This window comes from Tachypleus tridentatus, chromosome 12 (assembly GCF_004210375.1).
Source record: "Tachypleus tridentatus isolate NWPU-2018 chromosome 12, ASM421037v1, whole genome shotgun sequence".
NCBI lineage: Eukaryota > Metazoa > Arthropoda > Merostomata > Xiphosura > Limulidae > Tachypleus > Tachypleus tridentatus.
Genome location: NC_134836.1, coordinates 85269180 through 85289380, shown reverse-complemented (window position 1 = coordinate 85289380; position 20201 = coordinate 85269180). Strand labels below are relative to the sequence as shown.

At 33.5% G+C, this 20201-nt stretch overlaps 1 protein-coding gene across 12 annotated transcripts in view; it reads left to right on the top strand.

Moving 5' to 3' along the window:
- LOC143233871 (sodium channel protein 1 brain-like) overlaps positions 1-12736 on the top strand; it is a 72661-nt gene extending 59925 nt beyond the window's left edge. For all 12 annotated transcript variants that reach the window (XM_076470708.1, XM_076470707.1, XM_076470706.1 and 9 more), the window contains 2 exons: positions 534-688; positions 11110-12736. The gene's annotated coding sequence lies outside the window, so the exon portion shown is untranslated. The remainder of the gene's footprint in view (positions 1-533; positions 689-11109) is intronic.
- The last annotated feature ends 7465 nt before the right edge of the window (positions 12737-20201 follow it).

Sequence of the window (20201 nt, the reverse complement as noted above, 5' to 3'; positions counted from 1 at the left end):
TCAAGATCTATAATGGAAAATTACTAAAGGTTCAAAATGTTTGCAAATTGTTAAAAAGTGTTACAGAGGATAATTTATTTCAGAAATACGTTAGTTCTTCATGGAATCTGCTAATGATATTCAAGTCATAATGTTACATTTGTTTAACTTAATTAACTTTCTTTATATGTTCAACCCTTAATATTATGTATGTTTTGTTTGGGTCTGTGACTAAGCTCTATCGGTTTGTGTAGATATTTGAGTAAAGTCCGAATGATAGCGTTATTGTATTTAAATGTACATAACTTGTCATTGTTATTATATTTTATTGTTTTTGTTGAGTAAATTTAGAATAAGTATGCTAAATCTTTTCCCCAAACAACATGATTTAATACATACAAATTCATTTGAAACGTCCGAGTTTAAAATGTTTATTCAGTATTTCTCCTACAATTAGAAACAATGTGTTTGGCCAAAATCAACACGCTTCTATTGTAATTAAAAAGTTACTATGAAATATGTAACAGGTTATCTATGTTTGGATGTTTGATTAGTTTGGAAAAGGATTGGCCGAGCTGATGATGTCCGGTGTCCAGCGAAGTTTTTACCATTGTATGATAAAATTTGGGAAACGGAAACCTCTAAAGATGGTTCAATGGCCTAAAAATACCATCGGATCTCACTGTTACTTCATTGCTCGTGGAAGATGGTGAGTGGTTTCAAACGTTATTGGTATATATTGTATGAAAAAAATCCAAGTTATAGTACTGTTACTGTTAGCTTTTGTAAATTAACGTGCAGGTTAAAGTTAAAATAAATAGATAAATTAACGTCTGTCATAAACACGTGAGAAGTGATACTATTGGTGCTACTGTTTTACTCTCCTTCAATTGTCCAAAATATAAATATAATAAGCATTTTAGTTTCTGACATTTTTGTGTAAGTACGGCTAAATTTACCTCGTAAAACAAACTGTTTTAACTGTATAACCTTTAATTAACGAAGGAATCACATTAGTTAGCCAATTGCAGTCTGTGTTGACAAGCACTAAGTTTATATAAAAAGTGTTGGAAAAATAAAATATTATATTTATTATTATTAAAACTGTGTTTCCTAGGAAAACTGTATTTTAGCAAAGGCATACATAGAACTATTGGTTTCCAAAGATGTTTTATGTACTTTTTGCCTTTCTCAGTATGTCAATAGAACTACTTTAACCTGAATCTTTTCTGGGTAGTGTCTATTGATCCTAGCTAACATGTATTGAACTCATATAATTAATCTTCATGTTGTTAAGTGGGGGGAAAAACAATTTGTAGTTTGAGAAAAAAAGTGAAATAGGCATAAACTGTAATATGGTTTCAAAACACCCTGTTCATGTTCTGAACAAAGCTTATGTGCTTTTCGTGAGTTTTTCTTGATTTTAAAATATAATAATGTAAGTATGAGGGTTTCGTTCTTTAGTTTGAAGGTGTTGTCATATATTTTCTAGTTACGAAATTTTCAAAACTGAAATTATTTATGCTCACTCAGTCAAATCGAACAATATAATGTTTATACTCATTTTGTTTAATGTTCCATATATTGTAGAAGACACCTTTCTTGGCTTGATGATTAGGCTGGTATAGAATAGTGACGCTCTTTTCTTACAATATTCCTCGAGTAAAAATATTTAGTAGAATTATCAACAATTCATTTTTAATAGATAAAATTTTCCAACTGATAAACGATGATGTTACAAAGCACTACATTATTTTATTATTGTTGTGTAAAAACGCTTGTGGCTTCGTTTTACCCTAGTTTGAATAAGTAACATGACATTGCATTTACAGTTTCAATACCTTACGCTCATATTTCCTTTGTCAGGTTTAACCTTTTGATAAAGTATTTTATACAACATTATACAGTTTTCAAAACTTAATGTTATATTTAGTTGTACAAGCTTTTTTCTTATTATTTAGGTTTGAAATGTTTATATTTGTTGTCATCTTTATTAACATGTGTCAATGACATTTGATCATTACGGCCAGTCCACAACTAGGACGTTTCTTTTGACTATCCTTAATTGGATTTTTACTGGAGTCTTTACTGTAGAAACTTGGTTTCAGGTGGTTCTATTTTAAATACCTGTGTAGCGTTTTTGACTTTATGGTGTGGCTATCAACTATAATCGGTAAATATGTACATGTTTTTATATGTATATATACAGACACACACACACACATATGTATATGTAAACCAAAAAAATAATATAAAAAACAACATCAGCTGTAATTAGGCCATAATATCTACACCATATGCAGTGATGAATACATAAGTACAACATCTTGCAAGGAATATAATAATAATAATCAGGGTTATATCAATCAGTTAACTGCAATATATATATATATGTACTCGTTAAATAATAGCATCCAGGAATAGATGGGCATATCTTGTTTCATCACTATTAACCAGAATAACCAAAAAACATATATTATAAATTGACCGAGGAGAAAAGCGACACGGATATTTAAATTCACAATATTTATAATTTTACTTAAAAACGTTTTGGACCAAAAATAAGTGTATGTTTGGCAATTTAGAGCACACGCAGTAGTAGTGACGATACTTAGAATCCCCACAACACGTTTACAGTTCTTCAACTTTTTCTTCTCGTTTTGCATTATTCCACTTTATGGAATGCTTATGTGAAACAACTATTAAATTAATTAAAGAATTTGATCTACGTAACTTATGCCTCACAGCGCTAGTAATAAGCCTATAGGCTGTAAAACAGAAATAGAAAGAGACGTCCACCTGTAGCACAGCGGTATGTCTGCGGACGCTGGAAACTTGGTTTCGATAATCGTGATGGGTAGAGCACCGATACCTCATTGTATTGCTTCGTGTTTTAACTAAGAAAGCCAGCAACAACGAGAGTGCATCTATTTCATATTAATATTTGTTGTTGTTGTTTCTTGTAGATAAGCTGCACAATAGATTATATCAGTTCTGTATCCGCCACAGCTATTGAAACTTGGTTTTTAGTGTCAAAAGTTTCCGAACTTGACGTTCAGCTACCAGGCGTCATTTTTTTAAACAAACAACTGCTAAAGTAAAAAAACATGTCGATATTTAATTCAATTGTAAATTGTTAGTTGAACAGCAAGAAAAACAAAAAAAACATACACACTAAAAAAACAGCAATTCACCCACCATCCTTGCTTTGTTTTCTTTTTGTAGTTCACTTAAAATTACAACACAAATTGCACTATACTAATGCAGTTCATTTGATGAATCTATAACAGCTACCGAGGCGGAAAAGTTATTATACTCTTTTAAAAAGGAATCGCAAAAGGCGAAATTTGAGACAAATTGTTAACAAGTTTATTCCGGGTAGTTCTGTATGACATGTGTGAAACTTTGCACATTCACTGCTGAACATCCAAAGTCTGCAAAGGCGAAGTCCACGCTCACTAGGTGAAATTTAACGTCACTCAGCGTCAATAACGAGTATGCCCACCGTGAGCATCAATAACTGCTTGGCATCTTCTGCCCATGGAAGCGATGAGATGACGAATTACATCCTGTGGAATGGCTGTCCACTCAGCCTGCAAAGCTGCTGCAAGCTGAGGTAGAGTCTGCGGTTGAGGTTGTCGCCGTCGCAGACGTCGGTCCAACTCGTCCTAAAGATATTCGATGGGGTCTAAATCTGGTGATCTGGAGAGCCAGGGAAGAACGTTGATGTTGTGGTGTCTGAAGAAGACAGCGGTGAGTCGGGCTGTGTGAGAACGGGCGTTGTCATGTTGAAAAACGTCGTTGACGTTCACCATGATAGGTTGCACATGGGGCCTAAGAATCTCGTCGACGTATCGTTGAGCCGTAAGATTCCCTCGAATGTGCAAAAGGTCTGTTCTGGTATTGTAGGCAATGGCAGCTCACATTATGACGCTGCCACCACCAAATATGTCAACTTCCTGCACACAGTTTGCTGCAAAACGCTCACCTCGGCGACGGTAAACACGGGTCCTTCCATCCTGCCTACGAAGCATAAAACGTGATTCATCGCTGAACCAAACATGCCTCCATCGTCGATGAGGCCATACCCGATGTGCCCGAGTCCACTGCAGCCGTGCTTGACGATGTTGCTGGGTGAGAATGACGCCTCTGACTGGACGTCAAGGTCGGATTCCTGCATCTCGTAGACGGTTGCGTACTGTCTGATCGGAAATCCTACGCAGCCCTAATATGGTTGAGGCAGTAGACGTCGCAGTGGTGGTCCTATTCCGAAGGTGACGTAACCGGATGTAGCGATCTTGTGCGGGCGTAGTCACACGAGGTCTGCCAGATCGTGGACGGTCACGAGTTGATCCATGTTGTTGGTGACGATTCTATCGCGTTGTGATGGTGCTTGGGTGGACATTCACAGCTCTGGCAACATCTGATCGAGATTCGCTTGCTTCCAAGCGACCCGTTGCGTTGTGCTTCAGTCAGTCTTGGCGTAACTGTATTGCGTGTCGGTGGCTTAACACTGAGCTATGGAAACCGAGAACCCGTCACTTTTATACGGATTTTGCACATGTTGCACTTGCAGAACATGCAGATCTCTCAAACAAATTTATTGGACACGAATGCGTTTTGTGTCAACATGTTGGAGTAGTGTTGTTGTTTTTTAGCTCAATGCCAGACGATGAGCTACCTGGATTTTATCCATCGTGGAAGATCAAACCTCAGATTTTAGCGTTGTAAATCCGACGTGGTCAGGTGATTAGGAAGTTTAACACATATATTGAGGGTCATTGTTTCGAATCTCTTTACCATCAAACATGCTCCCCCTTTCATCTGTGAGAACGTTATAATGTGCCGGTCAGTTTCATTGTTCGTTGGTAAAAGAGTAGCCAAGAATTGACATTGGATGGTTATCACTATCTGTCTTTCCTCCAGAGGCCCGCCATGGCAAGATGGTTAACGCACTCAACTCGTAATCTAAGGGTTGCGGTTTCGAATCCTCATCATACCAAACATGCTCGCCCTTTCAGCCATGGAAGTGTTATAATGGGACAGTCAATCCCACTATTCGTTGGTAAATGAGTAGCCCAAAAGGTAACGGTGGGTGGAGATGTTTGGCTGCCTTTCTTCTAGTCTTACACTGCTAAATTATAGACGGCTAGCACAGATAGCACTCGTGTAGTTTTGCGCGATATTCAAAACAAACCTTCCCTTTAGTCTTCCACTGGTATTTCGTGAACCGATAACATTTTTAAAAACGTAAGTATTATAAGTCGTTACATTAACAAGTGTAACTACTACCTATTTAAACTGGTCGATCTTACAATATCACCCACCCAACATCTTAAAACTGTTTTGATGTGTAGCTTTAAAATTATGTAAGAATGATAGGAATATATATATATTTGACTTTAAGAGAGAAAAAAAATCACTTGTAAGAAATTGATGACGTTTCCAGCAAACATTCTTTTTCAAGCCAGAAATAAGCCTATCGGTTAATGATAATTACATGAACGTTTTGAAAGGAGATAGAACTACGAGAATTAAACAACAATATAATAGAACTGGTAAATAAAAAACAGTTTTAAAAGCTATTAGAAATATAGAAAAACCTTATGTTATTTCTTCAGTTGCTATATTGCCCTCCAGTGGCACAGCCGGGTTTCGATATCTGTGCTGGGCAGAGTAGAGATAGCTCATTGTGTAACTTCATTCTTAATTGCAAATTCTTTGCTATGTGAACATTTTAAGGTAATTGAAAAGTGTATTAAAATTATTAAAAGCTGAACTGTTTGTTAACACCCAAAGGACTTAAAAAACCAATTTAAATATTATTTCTTTTTTACCAGTGGTTGTTTTATTGCTGTTAGATGACGCATGATGTAAGCCATGTACTCGAAAGTGCTCAAGAAAGTGATCATCTGTGTTGAAGTGCCAAGCTTAAAATTTATTTGACTTTTAATCAAGATACTACGTAAGAGTTCTCGTGTATGTTAAGTGAGAATTCGATTGGTTTATTCTAGGGCCTCTAACAAATATTCAATGATCAGTTGGGTTGTTTAAAGTTATAAAGACAAACGTTTTTATGTGATCACTTAAAACAGGCAAACAGCTAGATTTATTTATTAATATTTACTTAAAGCTCTCTCCTCGTAAAGTAACTTAGAGAGGGAGAGGTTGCCGAAATTGGCTCTGACCCCATATGTCATCCCTGAGGACAATATCTTACCCATTGAATGAGCTAATACCTCAGCTAATTACCTTATATTTCTTGTCGAACATATTGAGGTAAACCAATTTATCCCAAAGCTGAAGATGTGTACAAAGTAAACAGAAAGAAAACTGTCATTTATTGAAATAATGTTAAGAGTAAAATAAACTCATGGTATATTATGACGTTAAATGGGAGATAATTTGCTTGAACGATCTGTATATGTTAGTTCAATGATGTGCCACAGCGGATGCAAGTCATAGTGTCATGTCTAGTACTAGTATGTTTAATTCATGGTGAATTCCTGACCATTCAACAGTGCAGAGCCACTACAGATATAATTTTGAATGGAGGAATATAAAAATGCTATTTGAAAGGAGGTATTTGTAAATATACATTTCTGAAAAAAGGTTTCCTTCTTCGATCTTTATAGTATTGGAAAAAGTGATAACAGAGCTTTTATGACAGCAATAAGTTCCAAGTTGGTCTTAGTGCTTGTAAAGTAAACACCCCTTTCTTAAATATTGGACAGTTTCTTTCTACTTACTGTGTTTTCTGCTGAAGGCCTATTAGCATGTTGAGTATGCTCCTATTACACGTGCTGATTATGATTCAAGTTGACTTCACCTGAGACAAACTTTACTTTTTCTGAGTTATTTTTTCTGGTAACACATTCTGATATTCTTTCTCAAAGGATACCTTCTATTAATTAAGCTTTGAATTTACTTTAAAGTGATACTCCATTGATTGATCGCCTTTGGAATTTAATTATTTGAAAGAGACTTTGATTCTTGGTGTTGAAACTTAATTTATATCATTTCCAATGAAATCAGTGACGAACACCATGGGTTAAATATTAAGTTTGATGATGATGATAGAGATTCACACAGCCTTCAGACAGTGCGTGATCGTATCCAGTCGTGATTGTCTGGAGAAAGATACGTCAAGATTTTGCTGTTTATTTTAGATGAGTGAATACAGTAACTCGCGTTGATGTATTTCTACTACAGGTGAATTTCTGAGAGCACTGGAATGTGCAGAGTGGTTTAACACCTTAATTCTGGAGTTCTGGAACTGGATGATGAGAGAATAATTAAAACTGCTCTCAGCACTCTAGTTCTTTTCCACAAGTTTTGTGTCATGCCACTTGGCCTGTGCCACATGGCTTCTTGCTACTTTAGAAAGAGCAAACTCTGAAGGGGTGCATTGGGAAATACACCTTATCTTTGTCAAATTTTCTGCTGATAACCAGAATACCGTATTTAAGCGGAGAAGAAAGGCAGGATTAACATTTATGTGCACGCAGGTAGATTATTTCAGTCGTCTTATGGGGAGAGTCTATTGACCTTGGGAATATCATGGTGGTACAAGATTAAATATCCTTGGTTTATATCATATTACCAACTTTTGTGAACATCTTCGTCAACACTACTACATCGTTATCTATTTTCGCCAAAAATGATGAGCATCTTAAATGGACTTAATAACATGAGCAATCATTCCTGTTCCTAAAGCATGCTTCAGTGGAAGCTTAAATGTTACTTTATCCCTGATATGACTAAGTGTTCTTCTTGGATATTGATACCAGTGATAGTAAAAATGCAGGATGAAGTGGAATGTGTGATAGGGTACCTGTATCCTGCACTTATGGCTCTTGAACATCAATACTAAGCAATAAAATAGTAACTGCTTCAACAAACACTATTGACACTACCTATATGACTGAAATTTCACCCTTCCTTGGATCACACATCATTGAAGTAGCTTATTAACTATAGAGATTCAGATGAAGTGATTACATATTGGATTACAATTGTACAGATTATACTGCACATAGACTGAAGCCTTGTCTGTTCATTGAATGTTCTGACACTAGACATTGTATCATTTCTACCATATTGACAATAAAACATATGATAGAATATTCCATTAGTGGTTGAACACCATAGTTTATGTTTCAGAAGCTCCAAGAAAAGCAACTAATGGATTCGGAGCTAGTGTTATTTGAATTGAAGTGAGGTAGACAGAAGTCAATACAAATTTAAGACAATAACAACGGTGTGCGTAGCCTCTGACACTGCAAAAGCGATTACAAATACAAGAAGGCGTATTTTTCATTTTTATTAACTACCCAAATGTGACTTGTAATTAGTGTTGCAATTATCAGTCTCTGGAAATTTAACTATAGAAATTCTTCAGAATTTTATAATGAAATGAATAGAAGACTCTGAAGATTTAAATAATGGCAGTTTTACTGGCCACATTCATGTTGTGTGAACATTGCATAGTTTCTGTTGCCCTTAGGAAAAGCTGACCTGAAAAGGGTAAACTCCAGAAAATAATTTACAGAAAATAGACATTGGTATCACTTGTCCTATTCTGGAGACAAAATGAGGTATTCAGTACGGATTGGTCGTTATTAATTACTTCACCATATGGGCTGAAAATTATATACACAGTCCATTGTCCGATGTGTTGACGTAATTCCGGATATAGTTATTTACCAAACCAGAATAAATACACATGTATTACGGAGGTAATTTGAACAGTGAAATATTTTCTGAGTTGTGTAAAATATTGGATGTGATGATAATGATATTTTTACCTTTATTCCTTCATTGTGATGGTTTTACAGAATGAATAACACAACCTATCAAATACTTGCCATACATCATGATGGTGAACCATACGTGGAAATAAATAACAACTGGTTGTTGGCTAAACATGCTTGTATCTTGGTGAAAAACACTGCTTTCTTTGAATATCATGTGTAGTTCATCCCAAGAACAATGTGACCAGTGCACGCTAAATTATTTTGTGCACGAAATGTTGTGGCGCTACAGTTAAAGAATAAACATTCTAGCATTGAGACTAAATAGAGCTTTGATATATGCCAGTGTTACTGAAACAGTTTGGCTGTTGCTGAACGGGACCTTATTTCGTACTCTGACAGATTGGCTTATATTATTCTTTAATTCTCAAGCTGCTCGAAGCTTACCTCGTAAAGAATTATTATTACCTAATCTAACATTATTTAACCAAATAAATGTTGAATTTTTGCAGATTAGTTACTTTTATATCAATAAATAACAAATGTACATGAAAAGCATGAAATATAGCACTTAGTTCAACAAATGGGTCTTACTTTCTAGTTTATGTCTCTGCAAACAAAAAATATTGAAAGCTATAAAAATTAAACTTTACCGTATTAATAGTTGTATTACAATGAATAATTTATATTAAATTCCTGTTTTCAGAAGGTAAATAAATTAGAGAATGAGCAAAACCTAGAGAACAAGTGTCAAGATTCTCATACAATAGATGATTGCTGATTTACTTAAATATTTCATTTCTAAAATTAAGAATAAAGCATATTAAAATGTGATTTATTGTCTATGTTTTAATGCCAAGCTTATTCGTCAACATTTACAATGCTTAAAATAAATTTTGGTTAGAGAAAGAAAAATGACTGTCTAAGAACGCTGTGGTAATTTTAGTTAATTAACGTTTGCTGAATGATAACTAGTTAGATCTACCAATTGACCGTAGAAATAAAAGATTCATAAGTGCGGAAGCAAACGTTTTTATGGCAAGATAAAGAATCACGCGGAACTCAGAAAATAATGTAAATCTTTAATCATCCTTGAAAGCAAGTAAATAACAATAAAGTTAAACAAAAGAACATGAACTGAAGTTTTGTTTCTTTGTTGTTGAATACAAAATTATATAAAGGGTCATTTGTGCTCTTCTAGAATACCGTGGGTATTAAAACCCTATTTTTTATAGTTATAAGTTCCCGGATTTATCGTTGAGCTACTGGAGGGCAAGGATTTAAGTAGATATAAAAACATTTAAAAGAAAGAATAAACCCTAATTAGTCAACAAACAATAATGAAAATATGGGCATGCTCAACCAGCAAAATTATCAAAGAAAATTGGACACTGTTAGTGAAAAATCGTCCCACCCATCTATGACAACTTAACAATCATAACCAATAGTAACAACGGCGGTCATCTATTATTAAATTAATTAATTATGAAAAATATTTAATGAGAATTTACACCACGCAATTAAACGGTTTTTCTAATATTGTCACAAGAGAGTAGATTACTTTATCATTAGTATCGATAACTATTTGTTCTTGATAAATAACACGTTGGTTAGAATTGGTGACAAATCTTAACCTGTACTGCTTTGACTGAGTATCCATTAAGCGGCCTGCTTGTTTATTTGATTTTAAACATCACTATTTCTTAGCATGTTATTCTTTGACACAAAGCTACACAATATATTATCTGCTCTCTCTCCACCACATAGAATTAAACGTCGGAATTTAACACTGTCATGAACTCAGAAAATAAATTTTTATTTACCCCCGAAAATAAGCAAGTAATAATACAGATCACTTAAGCATTGAAAGTTAACAAATCTTAAGCGAAAGAGTATGAAGAGAAGTTTTGTTATTATAATCTGTTTTCTGTTATATTATTATTACAATTCTGTAATCTTGACTGCTTTTGTAAATATCACTTTGTGTGTATTATTGAGATCCGTCATGCTTGTTTGTTATTTTTATTATTATTATCATTGTTATTACTAGGTTTTCAAATACGGTAATAGTTGTAAAACGAATTCCAGCAGAAGCAAACTGATCAGTTTTAAAGAGGACATAGTTGATTGATTGTTAACTGTTATCAGAGAGACCCAAAAGGAAAAAGAAATTCCACTTTTTATAATTAATCTATTATTCCTTTTATGTTTTGAATTTAGACAAAGGAGGATAAATGTTGTTAACAGAGAAAGCCTATTTCTAGTTTCAATCGTTTAGTTGGGAAGTCCATTCATTCATTAAGGTGGACTACCATAGTAGTCTATTTTGTTATTCCTACATATATCACTAGTCAGACATGTTTGTTTTATTTTCTAGGTATCATTATAGAAGATGTTTTGAAATATTCGTTTTTAAATACCGCAATTATTCGAGTAGTCCGGCTTCTACGTATTGGTAGGCTTCTTCGTTTGATTAGACCAGCTAAAGGGATACGTCGCCTCATATATGTAATCCTGACGTCAACTCCAGAGCTAATAAACATATGTCTCTTACTTTTTCTTCACATCTTCATATTTTAGGAATGTCTTTCTTCGGAAGTATTCCCAGCAAGGAGCACTAGATGACATAGTTAATTTTAGTAATTTCTGGCGAAACGCTCTCCTACTTGTTAGGCTCACTACACTGCTGGTTGGAACGATGTATTTGATTACTTAATTTACTCTATCTGTCTCTATCAGCTCTTATCTGTCTATGATCTATCTGCCTTACTGAATGAACTAAACCGTCCACTGCAAATAAAGAAACCTAGTTATGCAGCTATAACAGTTTTAAACATACCTATCTCTAGTGAAAATAAGATTCACTGTCTAGATGTTCTGAACGCCGTTGTCAAATTCTACCTATGCAACATAGAAGAAAGTGCAGAATTAGATAATATTAGACAGGAGATAGAACAAAAGCTTCTAGGTAATTTTCCTAATCGACAGACTATAAAAGTCGTTGGAACTTCCAATGATTGGAAGCACTGGAACACTGATGCTTGCATGATAGCAAGGTATTTCAAGAGTTATAAAATCCGGAAACAGAACGAAGCTGCTCGTATTATTCAACGTGCATATCGAATACATAGAAAACATCAAATAATACTTCAGTTTGTTTTTCGCTTTTTTTCAGAATGAGCACGCTGCAATAGCACTTTAACTGTGGCAAAGGACTGAAAAGTATTGAAAGTAATTGTATTTTTACAGCTCCTTTTGTCATTTTAAATGTTTTTATATAGTGTGACAAAAGGAGACACAGTTCTTAAAGAATAAAACGTTAAACAGAACCATTACTTTTTGAACTACCAACTAAGGTATGTTTTATATCTCAAAAAACACGTATTACCTTGCATTTCTAGTTCTTGAAACATCTTCTAACATTCATAATCATTAGTTGTGATAAAAACAACTTGAAAAAATATGTAATGGAGTTTAAATATTACACTTCTTTAAGAACTATATTGTCTTTAATTCTGTATATTTGTTACTAAAACAAGTACATGAAGCAAAATTTTATTGAAGAAAGTGATGGATGTTAAATACTTGAACAAACTGTTGGTTGTTATAAGTAAAGTTTGGTGTGTTAGTTTTATAATAAATAATATTTAGTATAATAATATCAAAAATATTTAGTATGTCCTTGAAAAAAGAGACCTTATTAAAGCCAACTGGTATTTATTAACGGTAAATTAAGTTAATTCGCTTTTGCTTCGGTTATTTTCTAAAGTATACCTATTGATCGCATATATATTTATGTGTACATATTATATTATACTCTGGTCAGATTTATATATTTATGTGTACATATTATATTATACTCTGGTCAGATTTATATATTTAGGTTGTACAAATGTTGAAGATTTTATGATAGATCCTTAATTTTAAAAACAACTGTTTTTTTTTGTATATTTACAGTTTGTATTAAGACACATATTTAGGGCAATAAAAAGTTTACTCCAAAATTTTAGTTTTTCCTTTTTTAATTTTACAAACAGATTTAATACCTACTTCATTTTCATTATATGATTTTTCTTGAACATTCTGTAATGTGTTCTATTAACGTTACGGGGGTCGTAGTTTTAACTATATATATATGTGTAAACCAAAGGACAATGTAGTTAACAAAATTTATTGAAATTACTAGCTGGAGTACATGTACCCTAGACGGAAGTTTCGTAAATTTCTGATTATTAAAAGGTTACCTTAGGACATGAAAAGTTGCTTCTCTATATATAAAAGTATAAATGTTTATAACAAATGCAAAACACAAATTGTGAAACCACAAATTTGCATGGATTCAACAAACCTTCATGCCAAATTTGGTGAAGATCCTTCAACAAAGGGCGAAATAGTGACAAAACACAAAATGAAAAACTAAAAGTTTGTAAATATCTTCCTATGAATTCAATAAACATTCAGACCAACATTTGTTAAACATCTTTCTAAATGGACCCAAATATTAATAAAAAACATCATCCATATAAACCGCAAATGTAAAACTGAAAAGTTGTTCATGGACCCAATGAACCTTCATGCTAAATTTGGTGAAGATCCATCCAAACCTTGCGAAGTCGTTACGTAAACAGGCTACAGTAAGTACTATATTTATATATATATATATAACTGTTTAAATTTGTCATATAAGATTCGTTTTTGACATTTTCCAAAACTATCTTTTGTCAAACTTGGAACTATAATTGAAAATCATTATTGAAAGGCTAATTTGTAAAAAATTGTGATGTTTTTTAAAAGAGACATGTTTATTGGTTATGGTTAATGGCTATTGATAAATTAAACATTCACAGTTTGGGGATTATATACAAAAACTAATTTTTGTTGAGGCAAATTCCACCTATAAAACTTTTTAAGTGCTTATCTGGTTTTTAATACCATGCTTTTTATAGTGCTACATTGGAACTGTGATCTTTATCAAGTTCTTAGGTCCATGGATTTTATAATGCTACAATGGAACTAGGTTAATTTTTCATGATTCTCATAAATCACTTTCTTTTGAAAACCTAAAAACATCCTTAAAAGGACACGAAACTTCTGATATAAATTATTTTTGTAACATCTCTGAAATGAGGAAAAAATCACAACAATGGATTATACACAGAGCCATGACAAAATCAGTTAAGCAATCCAAATTATAGCCTGAAATTATTAACTATATCCGTCATTAGCTTTTACCGGTTTATATTGAGACACTTTCAATACCTGATAATACAGCAAATGAACAGACAACTATAATAGATACCTCAATGAAACTACTTAAACAAAAACGTTGGTGTTAATTCATGAAGTACAACATAGTAATATGTAGCACCTTCCACAAATGCCCTTATCTGAAGGTACACTTAGTATCGAGCAAAATATCAGAAGACTAAGTAAAGAGGGCTATAATAGTATCAGTAGAAAATATTGTGTGCGCCAACAGCCTATTTTATTTATATACAGATATACATAGACCGATATGTGAATGTAGGTATAAAGAATACAGTGCAGAATACAAGATAAAAATAATACTCTCTTTTACCATCTTTAAGGGCATGCTAATTATGTAATAAAGTGTGTGAGTCTCCACTCTTGGATGGCACAAAGTACACTAATGTTTAGCAGTATATTTAAATTATTTCATAATTTGATGTTGTTTATTACAACGCTACGATAAATTACAATAATCCTTACATCTTCTTGTTCACTGAACAAGCTGCACATAATATTACTAAACAACAAAGTGCTGCTCAATGTGACGGGTAATTATGATACACTAATAGAACTAGAAGACGTAGACCTACAACCCTAAAACGATCGATGACCTCTGAATCAGGATAATGACTCCTCTTGTGCAGAGCCAATTGCCAGTTTTTATATAATCAAATATTTAAATATCGATACTTTAACCAAGCTTTCTTTTAACCATTCAAATCCAGCTATTTTATTTTAACTCATAACTCTTCATTAGTTACATTTAATGAAAGGAGAGGTTATTATTGATTGAGGATCCTACTGAGAATTCATGTTTTACTGACATAGAAAACAACAATCAAACAATATACGGCAATTCAATTTGACGAAACTAATTTCTTCTGGAGATAAAATAAGTTCCTGCAGAATGTAAATCATCCTGCAATTTTCTACCATTTCCATCCACATTCTGTGATGGTCACAAAAATATTCTCTTTAAACCATGCCTTCCAGTGACACAAAGTTCAGTGTTAAGAATTATAACGCTAAAAACTTGATTCGATATCCATGGTGGGTGCAGTACAGACGCCTCATTGTGTGTCTTTCTACTTAAAAACAAACACAAACAAATCTTAACCCATTTTAGTTTAGTACTAAATAAATTGGCCTTTTGTATGCAAATTCTGATCTTATTTGTTTTATATTAATTCATTGTTTGTTTGTTTTGAATTTTGCGCAAAACTACTCGAGGGTTACCTGTGCTAGCCGTCCCTAATTTAGCAGTGTAAGACTAGAGGGGAGGCAGCTAGTCATCACCACCCATCGACAACTCTTGGGCTACTCTTTTACAAACGAATAGTGGGATTGACCGTCATATTATAACGCCCCACGGCTGAAAGGGCGAGCATGTTTGGTGCGACCGGGATTCGAACCGACGAACCTTGGAATACGAGTCGAACGCCTTAACACACTTGGCCATGCCGGGCCCGTATTAATTCATACCTATAATTAAAATATCATATATTTATAGAGCTTTATGTTAGTTATGGCAATTGATTTGCAATTCTACTATTCATTTGTAAAGAGACGCTCAAGAGTTGGCGTTGGATGTTGTTCACTAGTTGCCTACATTCTTCAAAATTAGGGACGGATAACACATATACTCCTCTATTAGTGTAGAATTCAACAAAACGAACAAAGCAAGAAGTTTTCAACTGGAACGTAAGAACTCCAGTCGAGGTCATGCATCAATCCAATCCATCACGCTACTTTCTGCAGTTTTATCCATTCATGGAAATTATATATATTACTTTAATGAATGTATAGTTGTGTCTTACTTTCTTAATGACGAGAAACCTACTTGAAACAAAAATGTGTCTCACAAAGGCTGGTGTGAACATTAACACTTTTAATAATAAAGCAAAGAACAACTTTTCGACTTTCCTTGGTCACCTTCAGATTATCAAAAACAGCTGTTCTGAGATACATTGCATCTTACTTTACCTTTCATATGTGGAACTGTTCTGTGACTGTCACATGGAGAAGAGCTATATTATTCTTCAATGCTAACGACCCAATTATATGATTGGTCAACAGAAAGAATTTTGAATATGAGAGAAGCAATTGATGTCATAAAACAGATTCGTGTTTAACTCAAAAGAGTTAAAAGCTACTAATGGTGTCTGATCCTTGGTTTTATCACTCATATCATATCAATTTATTTTATCTAAACGCATTTTAATTACACTTCAGTTTTATTTGAGCATAGTTTATTTTATTATTTAATTAAAGTTTTACTACAATGAGAAACTTCTATCGTAATTCAACAGTCCAAACATGTTAACAGCAAATTAATTTTCATTTTTCTTCGTTAGTCATTCTCTACATTTAAATGGTTTCTAAGTTCTTAAATACCTTGTTATCGAAAAGATAAACTGTTACATTTGGAGTTTAAAAGGTTTTTGTCAATTCCATATATCTCATCCAACGTATTTTAAGATATTTATTTAATTTAAGTACCGGGAACTTTCCACCTCTCCTTCCTACCAGACACACGTATGTTTTATAATATTAAATGTTTTAGTTGTAGTATAGAAAGTGTACATCAATAGGTAATTTTTCCGAAAAAAAAAAGTAATTACGTAAATGTGGTAATTTCAGAGAAGAATCTCAATCTCTTAAGGTTACATATTGGTCAGAAAATAAAGTTAGACCAATAAAGTTGTAAATTTAATTGATTAATGACCATAGCCGGGTAATTTTGTAAACTTGAACGCTGTATACCGTGAACAAGATATGTATACTTCAATTGAGAATATAAAGTAAGGTAGACTGTGGAAATAAAAATATTCACATTAACTTTGATGAGTTGACACAACTAAACATTGATATTTGGGAATATCCCAGAAACTTCAGATTTAAAATATCACAGAATACTTGAGCAATGAAGGAAGTTTGTTCATTGAGAATATTTTGGAGTTTTGGATAAGTCTTAACGAAAGAGTTGTTAATTGTTTGAACACGAAGTTTAACTCACATTCATCAAAAGTAAGATTTTGTAGGGTTACACCCATGGTTTTAAGGGTCTATATAACATTACTCTGTGAATGTAATCTTGCATGTTTACTGGAAAATGTACTTTAATTAATCCAACTTTCCTTAAATATTTCAAACTAATTGAATAGCAAGTTGAAATAAAGAATTATGTGAAGCTACACCATGAACTATCTGCACTAAATCCACTGCGGGGAATCGAACCTTGAACTTAAGCATTATAATTCTATAAAGGTACCACGAACCCACTGAGGGTCATCACAATGCACTTTACTGGGTAAGTATAAATAAAAATGGTCAGTAATAATTCTAAAAGAAATTATAGTTGACTGTAATATGTACTTAATTTGCTCCAACTATCCAAAAATCACGACATTGAATATCTCGATCTAATTGAATAGTGTTTTGAAATATATATAACCAAAGTCGGTACGTGTGTGGTCGTATGTGAAATTTTTAAACTTCATTGAGCTATGAAAAAATAAAATTAGGCGTAAGGAAGAATGGTGTCACTACATGCATAAAGGATTTTAGTTTTACTTTTTTAATTTCGCGCAAAGCTACATGAGGGCTATCTGCGTTAACTGTCCCTAATTGAGCAGTGTAAGACTAGTAGGAAGACAGTTATCATATTCATCACCACCCGCCACCAACTCTTGGCTACTTTTTGACCAATGAGTAATTGAATTTATTGCACATTATAACGCCCCCACGGCTGAAAGGACAAGCATGTTTGCTATGACAAGGATTTGAACCCGCGACTCTCAGATTAGGAGTCAAGCGACCTCACCACCTGACTATGTCGGGCCAAACAAAAATAGAAATAAAACCAATCAAAACGGATTAATGAGCAAATTGGACAGTTATATAATACATAATGAGTGTGGGGTCTCTCTTATAACAAAGCCATCTGTTATCTGTTGTGTCCACCGATGAGAATCAAACACTAATTTTAGCATTGTATATCCGTATACTTACCGCTGTTCCAGAGGGGGACTAATACATAATTAACCAAGTCCTAACTACCTCTCGTCTCTGGACATCATAAATAAGAAACATATGGAGTAAATAGTGGTACGCTAACCGAGTCTTAAACACAAACGTAGCTCTATATTAAAGGGGTTGTATATGTAAAAATAAGATTGTGTGTGTGTGTGTATGGCTGCTACACAAAACTATATTGTGAATAGGTCAAATCGTGAAGCTAGTGAAAATATACGAACTGATATTACTCAATCCAATGAACGTGACACGAAATGAATATGTTAATTAAAACTGCGGACAAACTTTAATATACAAGAAGTAATGGAACAATGTAACACGGGTTATATTACCTACGATCCAGTGACAGTGCAAACAAAATATCAATTCCTGATAGGGAGGAAGAGGTCATCTCTGAACCTGACAAAACACGAACTGAATCCCAATGATGAAAAAGCTCGTTAGAAAACAGTAGATGTGACCTCTACGAAAAAGCTTTATTTAAACGATATGACTAAATTATAAATGATTTCATAAATTTTCGTATTTATCACGTATGAACTACGAAAAACTGCGTATTTTCAGCACTCATTAGAAAGAAGCATGGCGAACTTTTATTAATTTATGTTTTGATTAAATTAAAACGTTTCTCATATTGAATACTGTTAGTGATTAGTGAAACTTTACACATTAGGATTAATTTGTTAAGTACTTTGATGTAGTATTAATTAGACATTCATTTTTATTCTGTACAGATTCATATAAAAAAAAGTCTTAGCAAAATACAAATAAATCATTAACTTTAGGTGGTGTGTTTTTCCTGTTTTTCAATGTATGAATTTTTATATTCTGTGTAGTGTAATAATCACAGCTAAATTACAAAAAACAATAAAGTTTGAGTACTTATACGTTTGTTTATAACTAAACACAAAGCTACACAATGGGCTATCTGTGCTCTGCCCATCACGGGTATCGAAACCTTGATTCCAGCGTTGTAACTCTCGTAAACATGCTGCTGGGGGCGTACTTATCAGATATCCTCTTCTGACTTTCACAGAATGGTTATTATGTAGTAATTCAATTTTTTGTCTCTCTCAAACCGAATTTAACTCTAGGACTTGCTTTACACCGATAATTCAATTGCCTGAAGGCCTTTACACTAGAAATCTAGTTTCTTTACCCGCAGTGAGCAGAGCACAGGTGGACCATGACATAGCTTTCATGTTAAGAACAAACATTTAAGGATCTCTTAAATGCCAAAGGAGCGTTTTTCTATCTGATCTGAATGGTTAACATTTCTTAGTACTGAACCTTTAACAACGCAAACAACCATAACTGTTTGCTGTTAGTTGTGGACATGAGGATAATAGAAACTGAAATGCTTGTGCTACCTGGCAGATATCTCTACCTTTGTATTTTCTGTTTTCGCTACAGAAGTTTCAAGACTTGTTTTACAAATTACTTTTTGTTTTATGTATATATATATATATATATAATGTTAACATCACTCAATTTAAAAAAAAGAAAAAACTTAAATAACCATTTAAGCCGTTTACTAATAAAATAGAGTTGTCTATTTTAGCATCGTTTTTAAGTGTATTTAATAAATCGTGATATCAGTTTAGGGGCTGTGGTGCGTTATAATAGTACAAGTCCCAACATTTGATTACAGTGGCCCACGAGACTGGAAGTGGATATCGTTGACTAGCTGCGTTTCTTATAGTTTATCACTTCAAATTAAAGACGGCTAACGCTTGTAACCCTCGTGTAGCTTTGCGCGAAATCCAACAAACAAGACTAACAAACTAAAGGTTTCCTTATCATGTTTTATTACAGCAAAATTTAATAGTCTACATCAGTGGTTCCCAACCAGGGGTGCGAGATAGCGTTTCAGGGCGTGCGAGATAACATTATAAAAATTTGTTTTGGCCACCTTCACCTTTATTCTTAAATAAATAATTACTGTGAGGGGTGCGAGAACATATTAAATTTTTTTAGTGGTGCGGGGAATAAAAAGGTTGGGAACCATTGGTTTACATCAATTGATTGTTTAGTTTTATCGAATTGTGGGTTTTTAATTATACAGATCGATCTGAGGTATAACGTAGAGTAACATTACGAACACTAGATTGCGCAATGTTAGGCAAAGTTCGTTTAGTTGGAGATCTAAACGTTTGTACAGGTGTTGTCTATGAACAAGATGCT